Here is an 11462-nt window from a genome sequence, read left to right as displayed (position 1 = left end):
TTCTTGATTGATGTACTTTTTGATTGAGAGTGAGTTTTAGTGTTTTGCTTGAGTTTTCACTTGAAGTCTTCATAATATCTTAAGTGTTCGAGAGAGTTCGTTGCAATAGAGCTATCTTGTTTTGAAAGACCAAATTGATTTATAGTTGCCTAGATTAATGGCTTGCCAGAATGTGTGTAGCATAATAGACATGAGAGGAGAGGGTGAGAGTCTACATGGTAGTACTAAGAGAATGAGAGACGAGTACGTGTAGAATCGAGGATGCAACCGCAAGGAAGCAAGCACACGTTTACGATCAAGGAACAAAAAGAGGCGGGTAAAAGAGGACGAAAGAGCCCCGTTTCAGTCAGATTTGTGTGATGAATCCAGACAAGGGATTTCGATGTGCACTTTTTAGCCGGCTTGTATTGGTTATCGTAATCATTAGGAGTTTGAAAAATAGTTTGAGATTTTGGTCAAAATAGTTGTTCTTTGCTTACGAAAATCAGTCAAACTAAGTTCCGAAAACGTGCAAATTGGTTTAGAAAGGTGAGAATAGTTTTTTTTTCGTTTGGATGGGTTAGTGGGGTATTTAGGGTAAAAATTGCTTGAGGAATATTATGCAAGATCTTCTTGTTCTTTGGGCTCAGGGCAATCTCAGATCTTTGCTCTGGGTCTGGTCTGTTGTAAAAGGATTCGCTGTTCTTGGATGAAATTCGCCTCCTACTAACAGTTTGAGGATGAACACTGAAAGGCTCACTTCCCTGGACCTCTTGTCGGTCTTCAGCAGGCCCTTGGTTTTGGTTCTGACATGAAAAATTGCTCTCATATAGAGCAAATAGCAAAATTACATGTATAGTTTACATCAAGAAAATTTGAATTCTCACCTTCGGTTGTAGGACTACTCAAGGACACTAAAGCAAGGAAACGCCACTTTTTGTGATCACCAAACTTTTCCCGCCAAGTAAGGCCTAAAATTTTGCTCCTGAAATTTTTGAATGCCAATTATTGGCATAATTATTGAACAAAATATGTGACTAATATCATTTTCGTTACCATTGATGGTATGTCCGGAAACGAGGCAAGTAAATATACTTGAAATGACTTTAAACCTGTCTTTAAGTACAACAACTAAAAAGTACTAATTAGGTTTTGTTGATAAAGCAAGAATTTGCTCTAAATACAATCAGTCAATACTCTTTTGCTAAAAATATTATTTGTAGAAAATTGTTTAAAAAACATATTGACCAAATGTCAAGTAATTTGACGCGTTTGTTATGAAATTATTGTTCTCACTCTGGGAATGGCCTTCAATCCAAAAGTAGACATACTGTAGCTCTGAGCTATATATTGTTCCAATTTCAAGTTCAAGTCGAGACCAGAGGCCTTGAAAGATTCCACGAGCAGTAAAAGTTAGGATTGCCATCACAAACGAGAAGCATCTTAACTTCAATGTCTCCGACAACTATCTTGCAGCCACATCCACATTCCTAGACCATGACTGCGCTAATTTGAAGTAAAATTAGACGAAAAATCATGTTTTGATGTTGGCAAGGTTCATTTGAATAAGGGGCCATTTCGACCACTTCTTTCTTCTTTTCCAACCAAAATACCAAGCCACAGTCTTGAACTTTTCAAACGTTAACAAGCACAACAAAAAGAGCCGAAAAGTGCTGAAAGAAGAGAAGCTCTTCTTTTTCATTATTTGTGCCATAATCATTTGAATCTGAAGTGCATTTGTCCAATATTTGTAGCCACGATTAATAGAACAGAAATACTTCGTTGTGGTATTCGTGTTTGTTGCGTTAAAAATTGAGTCAGGTTGAATTTAAGTTTTTAGTCGTAAGTGACCAGATAATTTTGACCGTCAAAAATATGTACCAACTTGATTTTAATCTTTTAATGGTAGAATTCCTGATTTTTCACACTTATCCGGTATGAAGCAAATGCTTAAAAAACGGCTACATTCGTACATTAGAATACTGGTAAAGAGAAACGAGTTCAATTATGATAGTTCATATGAACAACTGCATATTTTCTTTATGCCTAAGAATGCAATTTTTGTAAGGAATTGTAGGAGTACGTTTATTTATTACGTCCTTTGTATCTTCAATATATCCTTTATGATATTTGATACAAAATTCAAAACAAACAAAACTTAAAACTTGGTCAATGGCCATGGCCATGGACCATGGGCCATGGACGGCTACCCCTGGTCGGCAATCTCCCTTTTCTGCATAACAGAGGAAGGCCGACTTCTGCTCAACTCTGGGTGCTTGAAGTTCTTAACTAGCATACATCTAACTGGCTTTAAACGTTCTATGCTACAAGTTAACAATGAGTAATATTTAAAATGACTATCTGATACGGCAATTCAATACCTAATAACGTAATTAATCCAGCTATTTTTTACAAAAATGATCAATTTTCTGGAGGTTACATATTATTTACTCTCACTGGCAGGATTACATTTAGCTGTCTTTCATTTTTTTCTGTGACAATCATGTACAATGATGAAAACTGCGTTACTATTAAACAATATAGATTTACCATTTGTACATGTTGATTAAGATCTTAAAAAAGCTAGTTTTAACTTTAAAACCGAATTGTGAGAACATTCATTCATAACCTTAGAACATGATTGTCAACCCTGTAGTCAACTACAATTACATTATTGCAGCTTTTTATCATAACATTACAAATATGACTATATTAGATGATGACAATGAAGTTAACATTTAGCAAACACAAAAGATGTGTTTTTTCTCAATTCTAAGCCTTATTGAAGGCTTCTATTTCCAGAAAAAAGGCGTTGTTAGGGCAAATAGATAGACAAACGCAATTTTATACTCACATGGGTTTATTATGATTGGCACAATTTCAAAGGAATAACTTAATTCGCACTTTGATGTCCTTTCACCGACCTTTTCCTTTGGTGTTTGTTGTGGTTCTACTCTCCAAAACACAATACAAAGAATAGTACATACAGTTGGAGCTCCAGGATTGGATCTGTCAGGCCTGAGTAGCAATTGGGACTTGGACATGGTCCTTCAACACTGATTATTGAACACAATGGTCGCAAATGCACTTTAGAACTTGGGTTACTGATCGTTCAAAGTTCTTTATAACACAATGTTCCGACCTATGAAAGCTATAATTGTTGTTTTATCTAGTAGCGTGGATTGTCAAGTTGGCAAGCAACCTGTATGGCTTCAAAAGTCAAACTTGACACCAAGTCTGGTGGAGAATTAGGATAGTGGGAGCCATCGCCTCAACCACCCTGGCAAGACCGTCCTGATGGGCTTGGTCATCAATTTGTAAGCTGAGCAGCCCAAATAAACCGAACAAAGTTCATCATTTCTGAATGTCACTTTGGCCCCCAATTGATCTGTCTTGGGAGGCGGTCATACTTGAAATCCGGGGCAAATGACCCTCCACCGGCGGCAGAAACCAGTCAGGTCTTTCTTGGGGGAACACGACCTTTGAAATCTCCCAACACTATCACTTTTTTACGCGAAATCCCCCGCTTAGATTGACTGTATTCCGCACGCCATTAGTTCAAGGAGTTTGTTGATCGAGCACGGTGTTCAAAAAGCCCTACCAAGTTTTGATGGAAATTCCCAAAAACATCTTAGCATTTTTTTACCTCAAGAAATCATAGGGAACAATTTTGATTTTATTGCTTTATGGAATTCTAGCCCAAATAAAAAAATTACATGCCTAAAAACATGTAAAAAGCTAAAATTTTCAAAAACCTACTCAATCTGAATTAGGAGCACAGTTAGTTAGCTCTAGAAAATGATTTATGATATCATCTATTTCACCGTTACTTGGTTACATCGGATTTAGTGGTCCAAATTTCAGTGATTTTAGCCCCAAAATGCCCCGGTTATATGTTACTTCAATTTCCCAAAAAATAATATCGATTTTCATTATCACGAAAACAAAACATTATTTTTCTTTTTCTTGCATAATTTCAAATGAACTTAAAATCTTATAAAACCATATCTAAAACCCTCAAAAGAGAAGGTTTTTTTAATCAAAAATTTGAATCGTCCAAACGACAATTTGATGGGCGGTCACTGAAAATTTCATAAACATCAATGAATTCTTAAAGAAGCTATTTTTGATCAGTTTAAACAAAGTCTTCAAGAAACGACAAAATCTATAACATTCTTTGTTGAAGGTATTGTCTTCAGAATTCAAGTGAATGCGTGACTAAGTGTACACATGATGATTGTAAAACATATTTTCAAAAATTGCAGTTATAGTGTGTTTTAAGTGACATTATATACTAATTAACTTTAACTTTATTGCGACTCTTGGTCATGTTAGATTGTAAAATGTATAAAACTGTATGTATAAATATCATATACAAAAATCGATTAAGAAAAGAATAAAATGGTCAAGACTGATAAAATAGTTGACTAGAGTGTGGTATCACAGTGAGTTTGACTAGTATTGGTTCAGTGCACATATATAGCATTTTTTTCTCTTGTGAGACTATGAGATAATTACTATGAGACTACTACATACAATTTAGTTGTACTTGATTTCACCAACACCTGTCATTTGGATTATTACTATTTTGCGTGAGAAAACAATCGAAAACTTGCGAACTTCCGTGCAGCAAAGGGAAGAGACGGAAGAGACCAAGCTTTTAGTGCTGGGATCAAATAATTTTTCAAAACTAAGGTTGGGGACTGGGTAGGCCTTTCAATAGACATTTAATGAGCCAAGAATTTAAGGTTTGGGCTGAGCTATGAGGAAGGTGGCTCATTTCGAGCTGAGTTGATCGGGTCAATATTTCGAGTCAAGTCGGAGCTACGCCAAATCGGCGCTAGCCCATCTCCGACCTGGATTCTAACCGAGTTATCCAATGTCTGGGTTGGGCTAAAGTGCTGGATTACAAAGTGGCACTATCAGATGGGAGCGCCACCTGGATTATCTGCCAAAACTAAAGCGGTGACCCAAAAAGCAGGAGCAACTGTACATTGAACCAGAGCAAGAGGAGCCATGAAAAAGACTTTTTGTGTGTTATAGAGAACAAGCCAATGGAGTCAATCCCTGTTTGAAGACATTACTTTCAAACAGAGCATGATTCTGATGTTTTCAAGCCATTGAATGACAATACTGACAACATTATGCTGAAGTTTTGCATTGATTGGAAGACATTTTTTGTGAAAGCTCAGATCATTGTTGAAAATAACTACTGAACCAATCAAATGCTTTATTCTGAAGCAACAAATTTGTTACGTGAAGTATAATATTACGACAATTACATGCTATAACGAATACTAGGTTGTGTGTAGCAATTTCCACAATGATTGAAGGATGAAGCTCAAGGGGCTTTTTTTTAACTGAAATCTATTTCTCGCTCAAAATCAGAAAATTCTTTTACTGCTGACCAATCAAGTTAGTTTAGTTATAAAAGATATTGAAGCTTTCGGTTGGGAAAACACATACAAACAGTTAGACATAGTGCCAAAAATGAAAAGCTAAAGATCCTTCTTTCGATGTGCCATCTCAGATTGCTTTTGGAAAGGTAGTTTTAAATAACCTCAAACTTGTCTATTAAACCATTTCAAAAACCCTTAATGGCTACATTTAACAAAACAGAAAACATAGCCAATCAATAATCTTCTGTTTCAAAACAAGGGCTTGACAATGGAACAAAGTTCCACGGAAACAAATGGAGCAATTGCTTTAATTTTTTTCTCCTTGTGGTCCAAAACTGTAAAAGAGCTTTTTGAATTGAAATATAATGTCAAAACTTATTGAAGTTCTATTTTCAAATCTATTTTCAAATTTGGCACTTCTTGCGAGACATATTTTTCTCTGCGTGGTAGTATTTATTTCAGAAGCGAAATAGTTTGTGTTTTAATCGTCTGATCTTCGACCGAGCTTTCCACTCCACTGCTGACGTACTCCATGGATAAGCCAATAAGCCTAATGTCGAATCTAGTTCCTAATACTCATGTTACGTAGCACCACGAAATTGTCTTAGCCCAACCCAGGTGTTTAAAAAGTACAATCAAAGACAGAACATAGAGTTCCTTAGAGGTGATGGTACCATTTAACGGAAAAAGTAGTTTCACATCGGACTTGCATTTATAGATGCCCAGTTAACCTTTCGTGTACATTCATGCCAATGATGTGTATGTACTACTGACATATTTGAGACTTTTTGTTACCTTCCCTTGAGCGCTTCAATAATTGGAGGTCGGCAGCTTCGAAAAATTCATAATTTTCCAAATGTGACTAATTTTGTTTTTGCCCAATTCTTTAGTGAAGTCATGATAGGTAAAACATTCCCTTTTGTATTAATCTTAGCCACTAATTTTTGTTTGATAAATTATCATTCAATGAAAGAAGCGGCAATCTCTTGTAAAATCTAGCTTAGGGGCAATTTGGAGTTTTTTTTGCATTCGGGCCATCATCAAGTTTACAGTACATAAGGGATTTGCCGACATTAGCTTGAGATTTATGTGCTGGTCTGAAGGTTTTTCCTTCTAGCCCAGAGTATGATGCAAAAAGGATACTAACTGTGATTGATTCTGAAACAGCTACAAAAATGTCGTGTTGTAGTAACATTTTTGGACAAAATTATTGACCGGAACATGTGAAACTTTGACTTCGAAAATGACGATTTTCGATCAGTTTGAATTTCCCGCTCTTTTACTTTGACAGGGATTGCTCCGATTGCTCCTTCGGCTTTGCTTTCCCGCACTTTCAACCAATGACAGACCTTGTTGACATTTTTCTACCATTTTGTGACGTAAGGGCGCTGAATTCCAATTGGAATTTGATATGCTTTCATAACTCGTTTAATTACAGAGTTCGCATAAAGTTTTTGAAAAAAATAGGCCCATATAAAATGTGTTATAATCTTGCTTGTATCTAAACCAATGCGCCGCTTTCATAATAAAAAATATTTGTTTTTTTACAACATCTATCCAACCATAACACTTTTCACTTTGGAACATTGATACATTGATAGTGTACTCTAGAGATGTGATGGGCTGGAATCCAGCTCGAAACTAGATAACATTTTGCCGTCTGGGCTGGCCCAAAGCTCAGCCCAGACCGAACTACTGAGACGTTTTTGGCCCAAACCACCTCGAGTTGAGTTTAGGCTCTAACTCAGCCAAGCTCGAAATCGTCGAGCTATGATCCAACCCACCTCGAACTCGACGAAGTCATGTCTCAGCCCTGACCGAACTCGACGGAGCTCAACTGTGGCCCACCTCAGTTTGACAACTTTTATCTTTGAAAGACAAGCTGAGGAAATATTATGCATGACAATGAATGGTCTTTTGCAATCAACAATTGGCTGTTACTCAGCTCTTTGTTGAACGAGTTGTGAAGGGATTGTATATTTCTCAAATTGTTTAAACACTCAGCTCTGGCAATAGTAACTATTAGGGGTCGGAAAGATATTTTTAAAGTTAAATTTAATTCTAATTTCTTTTGACCATTTGATGACAAAACACTTTTTCACAAATTGTAACAATAAAAAAACTAAAACCGAGTTTTGGTCATGTTTAGTCGAAATTTTGAAGAAATATTGGGTGGAAAGAAATTCAGAGCTGCTTTGGCAGTGTCTAACAATGTATATTTCCGCTCAAGGATTTGTTTGACCTTGAAACCCAAACTTTCATTAAGAAGAACTACTGAACACATTCAGTTGTGCTGTGCTGCCAATGAGCTAATTTTAGCCTTAAGCCAATTGATAAGCCTCCTATTGTTTGCCACTAAAACAATGTTCGAAAATTTAAGTGAGCACAGTCTTGATGTTAGAACCAAAACTAAGGGTCTGCTGAAGGCCGGCAAGAGGCCGAATGAAAAGGGTGAGCCATTTGGTATCTATCTTTGCAATTCCTTGAGCAATAGGGAAAGATTTTCATAAGGCATAGAGCCCTGAATTTCTTTCCATATCTTGTACCACCCTATCCATAAGATGGCTGTTACAAAAACACATTTAGTATCATCTCGTATTAGCTATGGTCGGGGCGCGGGCCCTTTGCTTTCGTCATTTTTGTCAACGACATGAATATGTCTGTCGAATCCAGGGTATTAAGGCGGATGATACCGAAATGAATAGTGATAATATTTCGAAGTACAAGTGAGTTTCAACAACAAAGTTGCGATTTTGTGATCAAAAACGGTTTGTGATTTAATACTAAAAAGCGAAAACTAAATTGATTCATTTTGCTCCTTTTTGTGATTTAACTTGTACTTCACGCTTTTACTTTACCTGACAAACATAATTGATCATGTATGATGAACCCGAACGAAAGCCTAATGAATAACCCACTGTACGTAGGTTCGATGCTCACCTTGGACAAAAGAAATCAACAATGAAAAGTGTTCTAAACGTCAGTAATTATTAGGATCTCAATTCTGCCCCTGATCTCGTGCGCCAGGTGCATTCAGATTCGCGCTGGTTTGCGAAACTGGATGCCATACATGGTTATTTCCAAGTGCCTTTGGATGAAGAGTCTTCATTTCTTACAGCTTTCCTCCCCCTCGAGGCAAACATCGGTATACTGTAGCACCAATGGGCCTCAACTCCAGCTCAGACCACTTTCACATCCGAACTGATGCTGCTGTTGCCGGTCTTCCGTGGCTGATGAAGATAGTAGACGATATGTTGGTCCAGGCTCCGACTGAAGAAGAGCTTTACTCTCGTCTGCGAATTGTGTTGGACCGATGTCGTGCGTTTGGAATCAAACTCTCTCTTCAGAAATTGGCTGTGGGTCAGGTCAAAAAATTTGCGGGCTTCATTGTAAGCCCCGATGGTGTTCGCCCTGACCCAGCTAAGATTGCTGCTATTAAAGATTGTCCAAAACCCGATTCCGTAGCAGAATTGAGATCCTTCCTTGGGTTAGCAAACCAGCTCGGTTCTTTTCTTCCCGATCTTGCCCACGCTACAGTTCATATGAGAGAGTTACTCAAGAAGGATTTTGCTTTTTTGTGGCTTCCTGTCCATGACGACGAATTTCGTCGTGCACGCGATATTTTGTGCTCTTCTGATTTGGTGAAGCCTTTTGATCCTGCTCTCCGCACCGAACTCCTCACGGATGCTTCCCGCCTTCACGGATTGGGATATGCCCTGGTACAACGTAATGTGGATGGTAGGCCGCGCTTGGTACAATGTGGCTCATGCTCCCTCACACCAGCTCAACGAAATTACGCTACAATTGAGCTGGAATGCTCAGCTATTGTTTGGGCAATGTCAAAGTGCAACTACTATCTTCGTGGAATGCCTAATTTTCATGTCATCACTGACCATCGACCTCTTGTGGTTGTCTTTGACAGGCCCCTCGCGGCCTTGGGTAACGACAGATTGCAAAGATTGAGAGAGAAGACCATGATCTACACCTTCTCCGTGGAATTGTTACGTTGAATAATGATGCATGGCCTTAGTCTACATAAGAAAACCATATCTGTTCTCTGCTGATATTAAGTGTGGCCCAGCTAACATGAAAAGGCAATAAAGAAAAGGAGGACGAAACGTTAACATCATGGTCTAGGGTTCTTGTTTCATGATGATGTTACAATTAGCATTCGGAAATATTCAAATTAACCCAAGCTACGAGTGGTCAAGGACTGGTTAGCACCCTATTGCCCTTGGCCCGACATCCCTTCGGAATATTAGCTCCGGGCCAAATGCCATCAACAACGGGAGCTAACAAAACATTTGTTCAATTCGATCCATTCTCTTGTCTACAATAACCAATGTATTCGTCATTTACCTCTCTCTACCCACCTGTTTATACACTATCTGCAATTCCCTTCTTCACTTTTTTCATGTGCACTGAACAAATTCTAGTCATACTCACTGACATATCACTTTCTGCTCTACTATTTTATCTTTCTTGACCATTTCATTCTTTTACCCTTCGAATCGACTTTTTTACATAATATTTATTCATATGTTCAATAGCTTTATTGGTAAAGGTATCATCAATTAGATTCAATTTAAACATCAATTCTACTCTTTTGAAAAAATTAACTCGAAGAAAACGGATTTGTTAACTTAGCAATTTTTACGGTGATTTGAAACTGTCGTCGAAAGCGTTTTAAATGTGGTAGTTAAACAATGGCAACCAAAAAGTATTTAGCCTTTTTTCATGCTTAGTGAGCGTTGATATTAGGTATTTTGCCCTTTTATGGAAAATATATTTTGAAGTATTTCTCATCTAAAACTTGGAACTTTTCCAAATCTTGACTATGTAATGATTGTTAAAGGTTTGTAACAATGACAAAAGAGTCATGTTAGAAAAACAGTGTTAAGCATTGTCAAGCCGATAGAATTATCCTGTTAGAAGCTTGTGCCTAACGTCATCATGGGACTGAAGAGCCTTTGGAAATTTGATGCATCATCTTCAAGCCAAAATATGCTTTTCCTTGTCCGCCAACTTCACCCTGAATCAGGTCTTCCTTCAACGGAATTTGATAGAGCAGATGTGAACAACAAATTAGCAAATTCAATAAGATTTAAACCAAGAAAAACCCCAGGGTATTAAAAAAGGCAAGCAATTTTTAAACCTGGTTTTCCTTGTTCATAATATGCTAGATGGAAATAGCAAAAAAAGGCAATTTCTGTTAAGTTTCAAGTTTCCTCAGCCGTCAAATGATAAACGAAAAATTAACGGCCATTCTGGAAGCTGAAAAAGGAACGAGTAACGAGTAATTCTTTTACATTTTGGGTCGTTACAATAGGCACCTTTAAGCTACAGCTGACTGATGACGTCATCTTAAAAAGGAAAAGTAAACAAATCTCGTTAATCTCCTGGGCGGTCACTTTTCCTATGGCCGTTACACATCTTCCGTTTTTGGGTCAGCTGATATTTTGGTCCTTCGAGAAGAGAATAAAACCTAACCTAACCCAAGGAGAACTCTATACAAGGAGATGTCTCTCGACTTGCTTGATTACCAAGTGGACCCGGATGTGAAAGAAGTTCAAGGTTCTAAATAGCGAAATATAGGCAAAGGTGTATTAATAGAAAACGGGCAACCATCTCGAGTGATCTTAGGAACCAACAAAATATTCAGTTTGACTGCAACTTCAACTTCTTCTTTTCGATAACACTTGACTTTTGAGACTCTGTTCTCTTTCTGCTGTCATGAAGAGAGTCATTGACTTCTGATACATAATTTTTAAACATACAATTGGAAAATGCCAGAGATGCTTGCATTAAGAATGGCTTAACACTGTGTCCTTGGGAGCACTCTACATTTGTCATGTTCGAAGTGGTTTCCTCAGCTTCCAGCTTCATAGAAAGAAGCTGCGAGAAGATTTTTCTGTGGCAGGAAAATGACAAAAATTTCTTGCGAATATCTTCAGTTTTAAAGATGAGTTTTTGGAGCTCGTGGGCATGAAGGCAGAACATGAAAAGTAGATCAGAAGGCCGCACTAATCCACCACGGTTAATTTGCTCAATTAAGGCAGCTTTAGACCTCAAAGCACCTTCGCT

The sequence above is a fragment of the Tigriopus californicus genome, chromosome 9 (genome assembly GCF_007210705.1).
Source record: "Tigriopus californicus strain San Diego chromosome 9, Tcal_SD_v2.1, whole genome shotgun sequence".
Classification (NCBI taxonomy): Eukaryota; Metazoa; Arthropoda; class Copepoda; order Harpacticoida; family Harpacticidae; genus Tigriopus; species Tigriopus californicus.
This window is presented reverse-complemented; position numbering follows the sequence as displayed.